The sequence below is a fragment of the Apium graveolens genome, chromosome 3 (assembly GCF_009905375.1).
Source record: "Apium graveolens cultivar Ventura chromosome 3, ASM990537v1, whole genome shotgun sequence".
Lineage (NCBI taxonomy): Eukaryota > Viridiplantae > Streptophyta > Magnoliopsida > Apiales > Apiaceae > Apium > Apium graveolens.
This window is the reverse complement of record NC_133649.1, coordinates 204542246-204561589: the sequence shown is the minus strand read 5'-3', so window position 1 is coordinate 204561589 and position 19344 is coordinate 204542246.

Here is a 19344-nt window from a genome sequence, read left to right as displayed (position 1 = left end):
AAATCTGAAAAATCCAAAAATAAAACACAGCCCCATTACCCACGAATTATCTTCACATTACCCACGTTTTTAACCCTTAAACCCACTCCTAATCAAATTTTACCCTAATCTCTACCCTATATATACATACAACTATTCCATATACTCCCCCATACACTTTCAAACCTTAAACTCTCTCCCATATTCAAAAACACAATTCTTAAACACTTTTTCTCAGTTTCGATGGCATCCAAGAGATCCAGGACTATTGATAGCAACAACACCGTTCCTACTGCTGATTCTTCGAGGGGTACTGCTGCGAGGCCTCGTTTGTTTGATAGGGCTGTTGAGGAGGAGTATACTAGGCTTCTGGGTAAGCCAATTTTGAAGGAGAGGGGATTCTTACCATCAGGGAGGGATGGTGAGTTGTTGCCAATGATTGCTGAGAAGGGTTGAATTCTTTTTGTGAGTCACCTGAGGCATTTCCGATGAGCGTTGTTCGCGAGTTTTATGTGAACGCGAAGGCTGAAAAGAATGGGTTTTCTATTGTGCGGGGGATGACGGTGGATTATCACCCTGAGGCGATTCGTCGTGTGATTGGGCAGCGACAGAGGAAGCCCACGGAGGAGAATTGGAACGAGAAGACTCCTGAGGATTTTGACTTGGATTTGATTTGTGCTACTCTCTGTAGGCCGGGCACAGTTTGGACCTTCAAGAATGGGACTAACGAGTATCACCATTTTCCGGTGATTGCGATGAATAGGTATGCCCGTGCATGGAATGCCTTTATTTACGCTAATATTCTTCCTACTTCGCATGCACATGAGGTCACAGTTGAGCGAGCACAGTTGTTATGGGGTATTTTGAAGGAGGAGTACTATGTGGACCTTGGTGAGTTCATCTACCAAGGGATTCTGAAGTTTTTGAGGGGAGCTAAGCACATGAACATCCCTTATGCATCCACGGTTACAAAGCTTTGCCGAGCAGTGGGAGTTCAGTGGTCGTCTCACGAGCAGTTGCAGCTGCCGGCCGCTCCTATTGACTCCGGGACTCTGAATGCGATGCAGGAGTGGACTGGTGGAGAGTCCGAGGAGCATGGGCTGGGTTTTCGTGTTCCAGGAGGGCGTCCAGCATGCGGTGCTACCATGGCGAGACCAGGGCGTGATGAGGCTGGTTCTTCTAGAGCTCAGGAGGGTGCTGGGATGGCTGATGCCCAGTATAGGAGGCTGTCGAGGAGGATGGATGCTATATAGGAGACGCAGAGCAGGTTTGTTCAGGAGCTCACCCTTGCGCTTGGGACTGCTTTTAGAGGCCTTGGAGCTGACATCCAGTGGCCAGTTTTTGGTGAGGACTCTGCATATCCGTGTCTTGATACTCCACCCTCTGAGGGTGATGATGATGATGATGATCTCTCTGAGTAGGTATACCCTGTGTTCCTTTCTACTACCTTCACTATGGACAGTGAAGATTTTAAGTTTGGGGGTGGTAGTTAAGGAATATTTTATGTGTGTGTCATATAGTTGCATATTCATGATAGTTTAGTTCATATAATTGCATATTTTTGCCATATAGTTTATTTATTTATTTATTTATAGCTTTATTTATCATGTCATATAGCCCATGCATATACCATGATCCCTTTTGCGTTGCTTTGCCAATTGATTTGTGATGTTGATGCGAGTGTAGTGATAGCGTTAATGTAATGTTGAGTCTTGTAGGTTGACATGCACGCTAGAAACACTTGTAATTTCACTAAGTCTTAGAGAATGCTTAAGGACTAGATTGTTGTTATGGTTTGATGGTTTTCAAGGTTAATCTATTGATTATGCTTAGAATTTATAATAATTTCTTAGTGATACAAGGCATGAAAAGAAAAATTGGAGTAAAAAGTGGAATTCATTGCTAATTGTGGCTAGGCATCAAATGGCTAGTAGCCGGCTCGTATTTTTATGCGAGTAGTCTAGGGTTGAGCAAGATGGAGCGAAACACACTTGCTCAGAAATTTTGAAAAATATATATATAAAAAAAAAGAAAAAAAAAATATATAGAAAAAAGAAAAAAAATATAGAAAAAGAAAAGAAAAGAAAAGAAAAGAAAAAATTAGAGAGTTAATGCATAATTGATCACGAGTGGGCTCTTTGCTATTCGAGTTATTAAGTTCTTAGGGGACTTTGTGCCTAGTGACCTAAGGCTTTTATAGTCTGGAATCCGCTAACCTAACGCTCGCTACATGGATGCCATTGTGTAAGTCTTTTGTGGACCTCACTCATTGCACGGTCAAATAAGCATTTGTTTGTTGTGTTAAATAAAAAGCATGATTCCGTAATAAGCTCCAGTAATCTTGAAGTGTTATAAGTCATTTTGTGCCTAGAATTTTATTCTTCATATAATCATGTGATTACCTTGAGGATAGTCGAGTTATGATAATTGATCTAGTTTCGAAGCAAATCTGTTAAGCATCCGTACACACCACGTTTCCGGCTGTGTGTAAGTTTGCATGATGTGATTGATCTTTATTCGCCTAAATTGCATTTGTTGAGATGTCGTAAGTTGGTTGGTTTGGTCGTAGTAAGGGGGATCGCTGCATTTCATATAGATTGCATTCATGCATATTTTTGTTTTGTTTTTGAGTCTGTGACGCTTGATGACAAGCATCGATTTAAGTTTGGGGATATGATAAGTGGCATTTTATATCACTTAGAACGTCTTATAATGGCTTGAATTGATGTCTTGAAATTAAGTATTTTATATATTTGACGCATTTTTCTAGTGTTTGTGCATTTCAGGGTATTAATTACATTTCTGGAGAGATTTCAGCAAGAATAAGCCTTGGCATGTGTTTGGCATTGCAAGTGGAAAGATAGGAGTAGAATGCAGCAAAGATTTGGAGCAGAAATAAAGCATTTTCCAGAAGGGCTCTGAGCGCCCGCTCAGCTGTGCTGAGCGACCGCTCAGGAAGCTGAGCACTCGCTCAGGAATGCTGAGCGGCCGCTCAGGGACGGAATTTTAGAATAATTATTTTGGACTCCTGGTTCTGTTTAACTTCCAACTTCTGAGTAGCTGGGTTTTATGGGACTCCTATATAAGTAGTTTTCAGAGACGTTTCACATAGGTTGGATGGTAGTATTAATCAAGGAGCGAGGAGATAAGGAAGAAGGCCGCTTTAGCACACCGCAACGAAGAGGAAGCATATTTTCTTGTGATTCTTTATTTCGTTGTAACGTTGGATGCTAGTTTTCTATACTTTGAACCTAATTACTCTTGTGACGTACTCTAGTTTAATATAAGTAATTTTAGTTATTATTCTCGTGTGTTATTATCATGTTTTCATATGAACCAATGATGACGATGAGTGCTATCATGGGCTAATCGTGATCATGGGGTCGTAACGGATTTATTATGGAATTCTTTAGTTAGTTGTTTAATACCTTAGTGTGTGATGATTGTATGATATCTAGTATTGGTTGTGCTTATTCGTGTTATGTGCGACGCGAACATATAAGATAGGGTGTTAATCTCTTGTGAAGCGACGGTGGATCTTGAGATTTAGAACTTGCAATGCTAGCATAGGTTCATGTATGTGTATGCATGATTAGTGGGTAACTCTAACTGTTTTACTTTCCTAGTGTAATCAAAAGGAATAACTTGTGCTTAAATCGTTATGTTGTCAATTTTTGTAGACATATAGGGACTCAACATAATTGATGCCTATTCAACTTCTATCTTAATTGTAGATGCTTGGTAGAATAGTATTAGTACAATGAAAGTTGGCTTTTATCAGTTTCGTGTTATTCGATTAATATCATCACTGTTGCATGCTAAGGGTAATAACAATGACTATTGAAGGAAGTAGTAATGAAGTTGTGATCTCATGTGTGTTTTAATATTGTTAATTCAAGTGTTAATTAAGTGTTTAATTCTCGTAGTTAATTGTAGTTAATAAATAGTTAATCAAATCTAAGTGTTATTGTCTTAACATTGAGAAGTAATCATACATTGGTGAGTGAGTGTTAGTTGAACATAATTAGTCCGAGTCTCTGTGGGAACGAACTAGAAAGTATTCTATATTACTTGCGAACGCGTATACTTGCGTGTATTATTAGCGCATGTTTTCGCCCTAACAGTTTACCTCTCCTTAAAGCTCCGAAAATTCAAAACCCTAGCTGGCTCCTTGAGAAATAAGATGAATGTCTGTACAGTAGCTTTCTATCACAGGAAAAACCAAATAAGGTAGAAGGGGCTCTAATGGATCCAAATTGGATTTTAGCTATGCAGGAAGAGCTAAACCCATTTGAAAAAAACAATGTACGAAAACTGGTACCCAAACCTAAAAATAAGAATTTTATTGATACTAAATGGGTATTCAGGATAAGATGGATGAAAATGACATAGTCATAAGGAACATAGCTAGATTAGTTGCTAAAGAGTACTCTCAGCAAGAAGGAATAGATTTTGATGAAACATTTGCACCAGTTGCAAGACTTGAAGCTATTAAAATCTTTCTAACCTATGCAGCCCATGCCAATTTCAAACTCTATCAAATGGATGTAAAAAGTGCATTTCTGAATGGATAATTTGATGAGGAAGTCTATGTCAGTCAACTGCCAGGTCTTGAAGACCCCAACTTTCTAGACTATGTTTATTATCTATTGAAAGCACTTTATGATTGAAGCAAGCACCTAGAGCCTGGTATGAAACATTGTCAAAAGTTCCTTTTAGAAAATCACTTCACTGGAGGTACTATTGAAAACACTTTTTTCTTTAGAAATATTAATGGCTCTAGTATACTTGTTCAAATTTATGTTGATGATATAATATTTGGCTCTACAGATAATAAACTTTGCAAAATGTTTTCCAAATTAATGTAAATTTAATATAAAATGAGCATGATGGGAGAAGTAACTTATTTTCTTGGTTTACAAGTTAAGCAAGTTAGTGATGGAATATTCATTAGTCAAACTAAATATATTTTTGATCTTTTAAAGAAGTTTGACTTAATAATGGATTGCACATCTGCAAGAACTCCCATGGCCACTACAACCAAACTTGAATTGAACACAACTAAAACATCTATGGACATTTCAAGTTATAGAGGTATGGTTGGCTCACTTTTATATTTGACAGCTAGTAGGCCAGATATAATGTTCGCTACATATCTTTGTGCTAGATTACAAACTGATCCCAGGGAATCTCATTTAGTAGCTATTAAGATGATTTTTAGATATCTAAAGGGGACACCAAAACTTGGCATTTGGTACCCTAGAGATTTTGGTTTTGATCTAATTGACTATTTGGATGCAGATTATGCAGCTTGCAAGATTGATAGAAAAAGTACAACAAGGACATGCCAATTTCCAAAAAATAAGATGGTATTCTGGTTTAGTAAGAAACAATACCCAGTTTCTACTTCTACAGCTGAGGCTGAATATTTATTTCTGGCAGCTGTTGTGCACATATATTATAGTTGAGAAATCAATTATTGGATTATGGTCTACATGTGGACAAGATTCCAATCTTCTGTGACAACACAAGTGCCATTGTCATTACTGAAAATCATGTGCAACATTCAAGGACAAAGCACATTGACATCAAGTATCACTTCATAAGGGAATATGTTATGAATGGTACTGTGGAACTTTATTTTGTTCCAAGTAAGCAGCAACTTGCAGACATCTTTACCAAGCCACTTGATGAATCAACTTTTACTAGGTTGGTAAGTGAGTTAGGTATGCTAAACTATTCTTAATTTACTATTTTTGATATCTATACAATTTGTAATGCAGCCAGAAATTAATTTAATTTTCTTGATCAAGTCATGAAAAGGTAAAATTTTGGCTAAGTCAAAATTACTCTTTCAACAGATAAGGATTATCTGTTGATAGTCAAAGATATTTCTGGGTACATTATCCCTCAACGGATAATGGTATAATTGACATCTGTTGATCAATCATAACCGTTAATTCTAAAACATCATCAGTTGATATATACTTACAGTCTTGTATGTATACATCGATGGACAATTTATTAATTTTTACAGTTTACTTTATTTTTAAACGGTTATTTTTGACAAATATCATTAGATATTTATATTTAATTTTAATCATTTGTTTGTCTAAATTTGGGAAAGTATAAAAGCCAACTTCATTTTCAGATCTCACTTTTATGTTTCTCTAATTTCTCAAGGAAAATTTAACTCTCTTTCTTCCCCAAAACCCTCTTTCTCTCTATAACTGCAAACTTAGCAAGAATGGCACCAGTTGTGAAGATTATGTCTCAAATAGGGTTTGTGTATGAGAAGAAAAATTTCATTGTACTAGTAGATAAGAGTGTTGCTCATGAAAACTATCATAGAATGATGGAGTTCATTAACAACTACAAGCTCAAGTATTCCATGCTCAAAGCACCAGTCATCTACTGTGAAGTAGTAGAAGAGATTTAGACCACTGCTGTCTTTGATTCAAAAGACATGACCATTGCCTTTACTCTCAAAGGTACCAATTATTTTGTAAATTTTGATGTTGTGCAATCCTGCTTTAAATTGCCTAAAAATAATACAGTTACTCCACACACTAACACTAATGTGATTAACATGTTTAAGTCCATGGGTTATGCTTTAGAAATTACTAGTCTAGGTAGCATAAAGATAAAGTAACATACAACTATTCATTCAAGTCATGCACGGTTACCCAGTAATGATAATTATTTAAGGGGGTTGGATACAATTATCTAACAATTTGATTAATCAATGAAGTAATATAAGAAAATTAATAAACAGATTAATCAAATAACAATTCATATTTGATCTTTAATAAATTGTTACAAAACTCTCTCAAGAAAAAATATTCTTAAGAGCTGCTAGGTTATAGAATTCTTGAGTTGTGCACACCACTAAGTGATAACCTAATATGTATTTATATATCACATAACTACAATCAATCGCTAACAATTACAAGATATGTTACAATATATTTTATCTACTTTCTATACATATTTAAATCAACAACTACAATCCTATAAATCAATAGATTCTGATTTATCCCACAGCTTTGACTTATCCAATCAGATCTTGACAGTCTTCAAATCCTGATGCATATCCTGACTGCATCGGATCCTGATGGCTTGACAAATTCTGACTGTCAGACAAATCGTGATTGGAAACACATCCTGATACATCTATCGATCCTGACTCCTTGGCGGATCCTGATTCCTGACATAGACAATTTCCAACAATCTCCCCTAATTTATGCTTTGTAGAATAAGCACAAATTCTAAAGTGTTTTTTAGTGCCAAAAACCAGAGAGACAAAATGTAGAGTGTAAAGCATACTTTGTTTCAGAATTTAATCTTCATATTCATTGATAAACTCTGCAGTATCTCTGAACAAAGGCTTTAACCCTATCATCAATCTTCTTCAACATTATCTCCTCTAATCTAATCTTCAAGTTCTTTTCATATTCAGATTTATCTGACATTTGATAGATAGCAGCCGTTAAGTTTTTGATAGGAGTTCTTTCAATCATTAACTCCTCCAGTGACACATAGCAAGCTTTAGGACCATCTGGATTCATGGTTATATGTCTCTGAGTGAGAACATTTTCAATTATAGCTCCTCCTTTCCTCATGTTGACTTCTTGCCCTTTGAAGTTTAAGTAAGTAGGAATATAAGATCCAGAATAATGAGAATCATTATCCAATATTCTTTTTATGATAGTTGCAAGAATCATATTTGACCATTCCTTGGAAGCTACATCTTCAACTCTTAGCAAATAATGAATGTATTTCAGTTCCTTTGTTGACATGATCAATAGTTCATCAAGTGAGAGAACTTGGACTTGATCATTTTGCAATAAGAATAATATTTTCTGCTAGGGTTCAGAACCATCATGTCTATCAAGTATAATCTTCACAGCTTCAAGCCTGTCTAAGTAATCAGCAGTAACTTCCTGACCCGGACTATCAGCTAGAGTGAAGTTTAATAACTTTAGATTGACCATTTGAGCTTCATGATGTCCTATCCTAGCTCCTGTAAAAGGTTCATTCAACTTGAGATTCTTGGCTTGTACCAACCAAGACTTTTTATCACCCATATTACCAGACACAGGCATTCCATCCACCCTTATACCTCCAGGAACAAAATTCATCTCTTTATTACAGTTCAATTCATGAACTTTCTTCCACTTATTATTGTGCTTCATTCTTGGAAAATACTGTTCTCTCATTTCTTCCTTCTCTTCTAACGCTCTTCTATCATAAATCTTCCATCTACTTCTTTCAGACCTCCTAAGCATGTTTATGTATGCTTGATTTGCTCTATCAACAACAATCCTGATTTTTTCTTCCTGAGCCATTTCTTCTATGTCAAAAACCACTTCTTCTTCCTTGATTTATGCAAATAGAATTTGTACATTTACTCGAAATAGAATTTCTTCTTCTTCTTCTTCTTCTTCTTCTTCTTCTTCTTCAGTTTTAACAGAATCAGGAAGGACTATTATTCTGTCAATATCAAGAACTGAAATATCAGGATTTACAGTGTTAGGATTTACCCTGCCATGAATTGAATCAGGATTTGTATCTTTGTTGTCAGGAATTGAACTTGTAGTAGCAGGAGAAGCTTTCAATTGTAGTTGTCTTGGTCTTTAACAAGCTGAGCTTCTGGTTCTTCTTCACTTTAAGGAGTGTATAGATTTGGACTAAAAATATGCCTTGATACATGATGAAGAAATGAAGGATCAACAATCATTCTTGGACTTTGATATTGAGATGTCTTAGGTAATTCCTCAATTCTAACACCACTTGTAACACCCCAGATCCCGGGTCGGGAATCCAGGTTGTCACGGTCTTTCTTTCCATTAATATCACTTAATTTAAATTAAAAATAAATAACTGCATGACGTGACCCCACAATAATACACACTCCACAACATGTTATAGTCTCAGAGATGAAATTGAAATAAGTAAAAGTCGTTGAAATCCATAAGTTAAAAGTTATTACAAACCCAAGCTGCATTACAAGAAAACAGTCAATAGACATCATCCGTTTAACATCGGTAGCGTTGATGATCGATGTTAAAGAGTTTTTGAACATCAGTTTCTACGAAATCGATGTTAAAGTAATCATTCCCCCTCGTTGAAATTACAACCGATGTCTAAACTACGTTTTAAAAAATAAAAAAACACGTGATACATACATTTCCCGTTACTTAAAGCATTTCCCCCTTTTACTTATAATCATTCCCCCCTCGATCCATTTTCATTTCCCCACCTATTCACAAACTCACATCCACTTTTCTTTTGTATTCACTCTCTGCTCTTAATCTACACTCAAAGAACATTCAAAACCTAAATCAAACCCATAGATATACAATCAAGAACCCTAGATAGAAAGCAAAATCGAAACCTAATCGAACCCTAACCCTAAATTGATACACTAATCAGATCAAATCCTGGATTCAAACCCCAAAATATCGAATCTCTAATTAGGTCATAGCCTCAGTTTTTTCTTTCAACTAAAACACTCGGTTCTTGCATAAGAATCTTTAATCTACTCGATTGTGCTATTAACTAAGTCGATTAGTAAGTGTTTTTCTAATTTTCATTTTAAACTTCAATTTATTGGTTTGAATTGAACTTTTTTGATACAATCTGCACCCATTGGACACATCAAGTAAAGACAACAGGTGAGGTGGAGTACCAGTCAGCTGAGAGGGGACAAAGGAATGTTGAGCTGGACAAAGACAAATAAGAAGTGGGGGTTATTACACCATGAAGACTAGCTGCAGTACATGGAGCACTAGTGGAGACAAGTGGCTAACTAAAAAAAGACATCTCACTGGCATTTACATTTGCATTTAGTTTTCATTTCATTTCATAGTCTGTAGTATTTAAACTGTGCATTTAGATTGTAGAAGGGTATGCTGGATAATATTGTCTCTCAAACTCTCTTTTTTTCATTCTCTTATGCTGAGTTAATATCTTCGAAGCTGCTTTTCATGCTTGCTAGCTTCCTGGAATTAACAGTTATCACTATCATTTCTATTTAATGTCATCATTTCCTTTATCTAGTTCAGAATTTTAGTGAGATTATATCACTGGTATCAGAGCTATCGAATCCTCAGAATCATGGCGCAAGGGAGAAACAACAGGAATACAGAACAACCGGTAGAAGAAGGTCCAGCTGCAGAGCTACACCGATTTGAGGTAAGTGTATGAGCCCTTTTAGAAGAACAAAATCAACGTATGACTCAGTCCTATAATACAAATAGTCAAAATATTACTCAAAATACTAAATCCATAGCTGCCTTGAATGAATTGATTGTGGGTCTATCTATGCAAATAAGTAAATTAGTGTCTCAAGAGGGTCGTAGTAGTGAATCTACCAGAAATAGTATGGAAAATGAGACAGGACATAGATCTAATGATTTTCAAAATAGGCCCCATAGTTTTGCTTCTCGAATGACTAAAGTCGATTTCCCAAAATTTGACGGTACAGACCTTAGATACTGGTTATATAAATGTAACTAGTTCTTTAAGCTAGATGAGATAGAGGATGCTCAAAGAGTTAGGTTAGCAGCTATTCATCTTGAAGGAAAAGCATTATTGTGGTATCAGAATTTCATGAAGAAATGTAACAATGTTCTACCAAACTGGGTTACATACACAGAGGAAATAACTCTACATTTTGGTAAGTTATACGACGATCCCATGGCCGAGTTGAAGGCATTAAAACAGACTAACACTGTGCAAGAGTATCATGATGCATTTGACGCCTTGGCTAGCAGGTTACAGTTGTTAGAGGAATACATGTTAAGCTATTATTTGGGAGGGTTGGAGGATGAAGTTCAGCTGGCTGTTAGAATGTTCTCTCCTAAATCAGTCCAACAAGCTCCGTGTTTGGCAAAGCTACAAGAAGCTACCCAGAAAGCTAAGAGAAGTAAAAATGTTGCAAGACCACCTTTATTGCCCACACCAGTTACCAGAGCAGTACCTGTTACTCAAATTCGCCGACCTCCTGCTAACTTTCAAAATCCCAATAGGCGTACATTAACTCCTGCTGAATTCAATGACAAGCGAGCAAAGAATTTATGCTTTTGGTGTGATGAAAGGTATGCACCAGGGCATAAATGCAAAGGAAAAAAACCACAACTGTACCATATTGAGATGGAGGATGATGGAGAAGAAGAACCTGTACAAGATGACACTTTAACAATAGAAGCAATAGAGGAGAACTAGTGTGCACATATATCTGTACAGGCCATTGATGGAATTGCTTCATTCCAAACCATGAGGGTCACGGGCCACCACGATAAGAAGGAATTACATTTATTATTAGACAGTGGCAGCACTTATAATTTTATTGATGCCAGTAAAGCTTTAAAGATGGATTGTAAGGTGGAAAATATCACCCCTTTGTGGGTGAGAATGGCGGACGGAGGAAAACTAAAGTGTGACAGTATGATTAAGAATTTCAGTTGGAAGACGCAAGGAGTCAATTTTGAGGCTGACGTGCTATTGCTACCTCTCAGTGGAAGTGATCTTGTGCTAGGTATTCAGTGGTTCACTCAGTTGGGACCGGTGCTGTGGGATTTCCAGAACCTTACTATACAGTTCACACACAAGGGAAATAAGGTAAAGCTGAGGGGGCATGTGGGAAGAAGCTGAAAATGATCCAATCTCAGAAACTAGATAAGCTAACACACATATCTGGAGAGCTTTCTATGTTGCAATTGATACCATGTGAAGAAGGAACTGGTCCTCAGTTATCATCATTACAGTCAGCCCAAAAAATGAAAGACCCTGACCTGCAATTTCTGTTACAAAAATATGATACCGTGTTCCAGGAGCCTAAGGGATTACCACCTAGTGGAGCACACTTTGATCATCAAATTCCATTAAAGGAGGGAACAAATACAGTAAATCTTCGACCATATCGATATCTAGCATTGCAGAAGACTATCATTGAAGATATGGTCCAGGAATTGATGGAGCAAGGAATCATACGATCCAGCAATAGTCCGTTTGCAGCGCCAATTGTGTTGGTAAAGAAGAAGGATGGGGGATGGCGGATGTGTGTGGATTACCGGAGCCTCAATAAAGCAACTATCAAAGATAAATTTCCTATTCCCATCATCGAGGAGTTGCTAGATGAATTACAAGGTACTCAATTCTTTTCAAAAATTGATTTAAAATCAGGGTATCATCAAGTCAAAATGCACCCAAATGATGTGTACAAAACTGCATTTAAGACGCATTTTGGACACTTCGAATATGTGGTGATGCCATTCGGCTTAACGAATGCACCATCAACCTTTCAAGCACTTATAAATTCTATCTTCAAACCACTATTGAGGAAAGTAGTGTTAGTTTTTTTTGACGACATACTTGTGTATAGTAAGTCATGGAGTGAGCACTTGTTACACTTAGAGGCAGTGCTGAAGCTGATGCAGCAAAATTTTCCCCATGCTAATCTCAAGAAATGCTCGTTTGGGGTAAAGGAAATTCATTATCTTGGGCATATAATATCTGATAAGGGGGTGCATACGGAACCAGAGAAGATCAGGGCTATAAAAGAATGGCCAGCTCCCCGAAACATAAAGCAACTAAGGGGATTTTTGGGCCTTACAGGTTACTATAGATGGCTTATACAAGGATATGGACTTGTCTGTAAACCTCTTACTCAACTTCTGCAAAAGGATGCTTTCAAATGGACTTCAGAAACAAATGAAGCCTTTGAGAAATTGAAAATTTTGATGGCACAACCTCCAGTACTAGCGCTCCCAGATTTCACTAAATCATTTCTAATTGAAACAGATGCCTCAGGGAGTGGAATGGGGGCGGTACTGATGCAAGAAGGACATCCAATTGCATTCATAAGCCAAGCATTTTCAAAAGAGAATGCATTATTTTCAGCATACGAGAGAGAATTGCTAGCAGTTGTTTTTGTTGTTAAAAAATGGCAGCACTACTTAGCTGCTCGTCCATTCATTATTAAGACTGACCAACATAGTCTGAAGTACATATTAGATTACAAGTTGGCGACTCCATTTCAGCAAAAGTGGCTTTCAAAGCTTGCTGGATTCGATTATACAGTGGAATATAAGAAAGGGGCGGAGAGCAAAGCTGCTGATGCCTTGTCCAGAATTCCTCACACTCAACTCATGACCCTGGCTGTATTTTCAGCATAAACAGATTTGATGGCTAAGCTTCAAGATCAATGGGCTACAGATGCACATCTACAACAGCTGATCAAAGAAATTCAGGAGAATGCAGACTCTCATGTGCAATACAAATGGCAGGATGGACAACTCACAAGAAAGGGGAGATTGGTTGTGGGAAATAGTGCAGAGATTAGGAACATAATAATGTCGTGGATGCATTGCTCACCACAAGGAGGTCATTCTGGAATTGATGCAACTGTGAAGAGAATACAAGTAATGTTCTATTGGCCCAAGCTCAAATAATCAGTAGCTGACTTTATCAAAGATTGCATTATTTGTCAAAAATGCAAGGCTGATTTACAAGCTTATCCTGGACTGATTCAACCACTCCCTATTCCAGATAGAGTATGGGAAGAAATAACCATGGATTTTATAGAAGGATTGCCAAACTTTCACGGGAAGGATGTGATTATGGTGGTTATAGATCGACTAAGTAAGTATGCCCACTTCTTGACCTTATCTCGTCCCTTCTCGGCAATCAAGGTGGCTCAGATTTACATGGATCAGGTGTATAAGTTGCACGGCTCTCCAAAATCTATAGTCTCAGATAGAGACAAGGTATTTATTAGCTCTTTCTAGACAGAATTGATGAAGATCCAAGGAGTGCAATTAAAGATGTCAACAACCTACCATCCTCAAAGTGATGGTCAATCGGAAGTCCTTAACAGATGCTTGGAAGGGTATTTAAGATGTATGTGTCATGCCACTCCTACAACATGGGCTAGTTGGTTGCCATTAGCAGAATTTTGGTATAACACCAATTTTCACACAGCTACGCAAATGACTCCCTTTGAAGTGATGTATGGTATGCCCCCTCCTATACATAGGCCTTATCTTTCGGGTTCAAGTAAAGTGGATGTTATAGATCATAGCTTGCAACAGAGAGACCACACGATTGCAATATTGAAGCATAATTTGTGCAAGGCTCAAAACAGAATGAGGCAATTGGCAGATAAAAAAAGGTCTGGAGGAGTGTTTGAAATAGGAGACTGGGTCTACCTTAAGCTGCATCCCTACAAACAATCTTCTGTGGCTACGAGACTACACCCTAAATTGGCCACGAAATATTACGGCCCCTACCAGATTGTTAAGAAAATTGGCATGGTGGCTTTCAAATTACAGCTACCTGCAACCACAAGGATACATGCCACTTTTCATGTATCTTTACTTAAGAAACATCACGGTCCTGCTCCCATTACAGTAGATGAGACTTTGCCTCAGTCTTATGATTCCAACAGTTTGCTAAAGAAAATTCTTCAGAAGGTACTAGAGGTCAGGAGTGTGAAAAGAAGAAATGCTGTCATGGTTCAATGATTAGTCCAATGGCTGCATCAACTAGATGAAGAGGCAACATGAGAATCTGCTGCTAAAATTATGAAGAAATTTCCTGAATTTGATCCTTGGGGTCAAGGATCACTCAATGAGGGAGTATTGATACAATCTGCACCCATTGGACACATCAAGTAAAGACAACATGTGAGGTGGAGTACCAGTCAGCTGAGAGGGGACAAAGGAATGATGAGTTGGACAAAGACAAACATGAAGTGGGGGTTGTTACACCAGGAGGACCAACTGCAGTACATGGAGCACTGGTGGAGACTAGTGGCTAACTAACAAAAGACATCTCACTGGCATTTATATTTGCATTTAGTTTTCATTTTATTTCAGAGTCTGTAGTATTTAAACTGTGCATTTAGATTGTAGAAGGGTATGCTGGATAATATTGTCTCTCAAACACTCTTTTTTTTCATTCTCTTATGCTTAGTTAATATCTTTGAAGCTGCTTTTCATGCTTGCTAGCTTCCTGGAATTAACGGTTATCACTATCATTTCTATTTAATGTCATCATTTCCTTTATCTAATTCAGAATTATATTGAGATTATATCATTTTTTTACAGATTGGTTGATTCTTCATCTTGGGTCATCTACAAATAAGTTATTTTTCGATTTTATGTTAATTATGTATGTATATCTCTTTTTTAGTTGGTATATATTTGGTTTTTGTTATATATAAGCATGTTTCTCCAATTAAAATTTGTGTTTTTCATGCTTTTTTGTTACTCTTCTTGATAGGGATAAATAAATTATGATAGTATAATTTATTTACTGCAAGGTGTGGGCTGCTAGGCCCAATAAAAAGATATATGATACTCAGACCAGAAAGGTTAAGCCTGATGGACCAGATCAGGCCCGATGAAATAAAAAAGGCCTAAAAGCCCTGATTATTAATTAATTTCGTAATTAATTAATAAGGGAAAAATCAGCTATTGAGAAGAGTCCCGATAAGGATATAAATCCTTATAGATTAGCCTCAAGGGGACCTAAAAGGATAAGGAATCAGTTTCCTACTATCTACGACTCCGAAGTCCATTCTAATTATGAGACTTACCCACCAAGTCTCCTATAGCAAGTCCAATTCAAGGACTCCCAACATCTATATAAGGGGTCTCACCCCCACCAATCAGAACTACATTTTTTGACTTGATCCTTGGCAATCAGCAAGGTACGTAGGCATCTTGTTAAGACAGATTGAGTCATGAAACACAAGAGCAGTCAAATCGAGCCTCGAAGCTCACGTTCCTTAGTACTAAATACAGCAATTATATATATTAGTTTTTAATCCATAACATTTGGCGCCGTCTGTGGGAAGACACAACAACAACCATGACGAGAACACGGAGAACAATTAGAGCTCTAGAGGAAGGAACACCATCAGAGACAACCCAGGTGATTTCGTCAACCGTGGAGGTTCCTCCCCATTCAACTTATGCATCTATTCAGGGGGAAGCCCAGACAGGGGCAACTCAACCTCAGCTATAAGGGACAACTCCCCCGACTATTCAAGGTACGAATCCTCAAGTTCAATAAGTACATATACCTGTGAATTCAACTATTGTTACTACTAACCCCCCTTATGGGATGCCCCTTCACCCTGAGGTTGGAGGAAGCGGATATGCTGGGCGAAGTGAAGCTCGAGGGCAGTCGCCCCCCTATATACGAGGTTTGGGTCCTATCCCTGAGGATCGGGAATTTTCTGGTCCTTACACTGAGAGAGACTCCGAATCTTCGGATGATGAAGTGGCCCCGAGAAGGAGGCGTCCTGGAAAAGAGCCAATAGCCAATGGAAGGCAACGCCCCCAAAGCACCCCAGGGGCGAATCCCCAAGAAGTGCAGGAAAGGATCAGGGCTCATGAGGCTGAAATCCAAAGGCTGAGGCGTGATTTGGAGGCTCACCAGGCCACCAGACCCCAGATACCTCCTAGGGGGAGAAATCCTCCTCCTGTCATAGACCTAGATGGTCCGGTAAGAAGAAGGGCTGCTGTCCCAAGAACTGATCCAAGCAATCTCCTTCCCCTTGGAGATCCTGATGATCCAACTCCACCCTTCACAGAAGAGATAATGAATGCCCATATCTCAAGGAAATTCAAGATGCCTATTATCAAAGCCTATGATGGCACGGGAGACCCCGCTAATCATGTTCGGACATTCTCTAATGCACTGTTGCTGCAACCCGTGAATGATGCTATAAAGTGTCGGGCCTTCCCTCAAACCCTGTCGGGTATGGCTCAAAGATGGTATAGTCGCCTGCCCCCAAATTCTATTGGATCGTTCAGAGAATTAAGTCAGGCTTTTATTAAGCAATTCATCAGTGGAAGAGTCCATGAGAAAAGTTCAGCATCTCTTATGAGTCTTGTGCAGGGAGCTAAGGAATCCTTGAGAGATTACCTGAATCGTTTTACAAAGGAGGCTTTAAAAGTCCCAGACCTTGATGATAAGGTAGCCATGATAGCACTGCAACAAGGAACTAGGGATGAGTTTTTCAAGATGTCCTTGGCCAAACGTCCCCCTGAAAACATGTTGCAACTCCAAGAGAGGGTAGGGAAGTATATCAAGGTTGAAGAAAGCATGAGGAAGACCGTAGTAAGTAATGAGCCCACTGGAGGCAAGAAACGAAAAACTGATCTGGAGTATATCGCTAAGGACAAATATCCTAGAACCGAACAAAACCCTGATTCAACCCCCAAGAAGGGAGGACCTGGGCAAAAGTTCACTGAATACACTAAGCTGAGTGCTCCTAGAAGTCAGATTTTGATGGAGATTGAGAAAGATAGAGATATTCGCTGGCCTAAGCCCTTGAAGGCTGATCCCGCCAAGCTAGATAAGAGCAAGTATTGCAGGTTTCACAAGGATGTTGGCCATGACACCGATGAGTGTAGGCAATTGAAAGATGAAATTTAGTTTTTGATTCGAAAAGGAAGGTTGAAAAAGTATACTGGAGATGGAGGGGACAGAAACAATAATGGAAGGAAGAACTTTGAAGATCGTAGGAGGGACCAAGATGATCAGGGGCGGAATCCCCAACCTAGAGGGCCGGTTATAAATGCAATTTTTGGAGGACCACGACGTCCTCGAGGACCTGTGATAAACACGATCTTTGGAGGTCCAATTGCTGCTGGATTGTCTAAAAATTCCAGAAAGGCATACACCAGGGAGGTTATGCATATTGTTGGAGAAGCCCCGAAGAGGGCCAGAACAGAAGTAACATTGGCTTTTGATGATTCCGGCCTAGAGGGTGTGAAGTTTCCCCATGACGACCCGCTGGTCATAACACCGATAATAGGAAATAGCCCGGTTAAGAGGGTCCTTGTGGATAATGGTGCTTCTGTGGATATCTTGCTCCACGACACCTTTCTAAGGATGGGGTATAACGACTCCTAGTTGACACCAACCGACATGCCGATATATGGATTTGCTGGAGTAGAATGTCCTGTGGAAGGGATAATCAAATTGCCGACCACCATAGGTACGGAGCCAAGGCAAGCAACGCAGATGCTGGATTTCGTGGTGGTAAAGGCTAGTTCAACTTATAATGCTATCATGGGGAGAACAGGGATACATGCCTTCAAGGCAGTCCCCTCTTCCTACCATTCAGTCATGAAGTTTCCCACCCGAAACGGGATTGGAGAAGAGAGAGGAGATCAAAAAATGGCTAGAAGCTGTTATGTGGCCTCTTTGAGGGCAGATGGAGTCGGGGGGGGGCAGGTTCTTCCTATTGAAGATATGTATGTTCGAGAAAATGATGAGAATAGAGGAAGGCCAGCAGAAGAATTGGTTTCGGTTCCTTTAGACCCCGAGAATCCTGAAAGGTTGACTTTCATTGGAGCCACATTGGAAGAGCCCCTTAGAGGGAAGTTGGTAAAATTTTTGCAAGAAAATAGTGATGTGTTTGCTTGGTCAGCAGCTGATATGCCAAGCATAGACTCGGGGCTGATTACTCATAAGTTGAACGTGGATCCAAGCCGGAAGACAGTGAAATAAAAGAAAAGAAATTTTGCCCCGGAAAGACAAGAGGCTATAAAACAGGAAGTAGAAAAGCTCTTAGAGGCTGGTTTCATTGAGGAGATTCAATTTCCGGAGTGGTTAGCAAACCCTGTAATGGTGAAGAAGGCTAATGGAAAGTGGAGGATGTGTATAGACTTCACTGATCTAAATGATGCATGCCCCAAAGACTGTTTTCCGTTGCCGAGGATTGATACTTTGATTGATGCCACTGCTGGACATGAGATGCTGAGTTTCATGGATGGATTTAGCGGATACAACCAGATTAAAATGCATAAGGATGACATTCCAAAGGTATCATTCATCACTGACTTTGGTGTTTATTGTTATCTTGTTATGGCGTTTGGTCTCAAGAATGCAGGAGCCACCTATCAAAGGTTGGTAAACAAAATTTTTAAGGATCTTATCGGTAAGACTATGGAAGTCTATGTTGATGACATGTTAGTCAAGAGTCTAGTAAAGACTGATCACATAACCCATTTGAGGAAAGCTTTTGAGGTCCTGAGGTACCACAAGATGATGTTGAATCCTACGAAGTGTGCTTTCGGAGTAGGATCTGGAAAATTCTTGGGATTGATGGTCTCAAAAAGGGGAATTGAGGCTAACCCCGATAAAATAAAGGCGATCCTGGACATGGAACCACCAAAAACTATCAAGGATGTTCAGAAGCTGACAAGAAGGGTTGCTGCGCTAGGACGATTCATCTCCAAGTCAGGAGATAAGTGCTTGTCATTCTTCAAGTCACTAAAGAACATCAAAGACTTTGTATGGAGTGAGGAAAATCAGAAGGTATTTGAAGAGTTAAAGAAG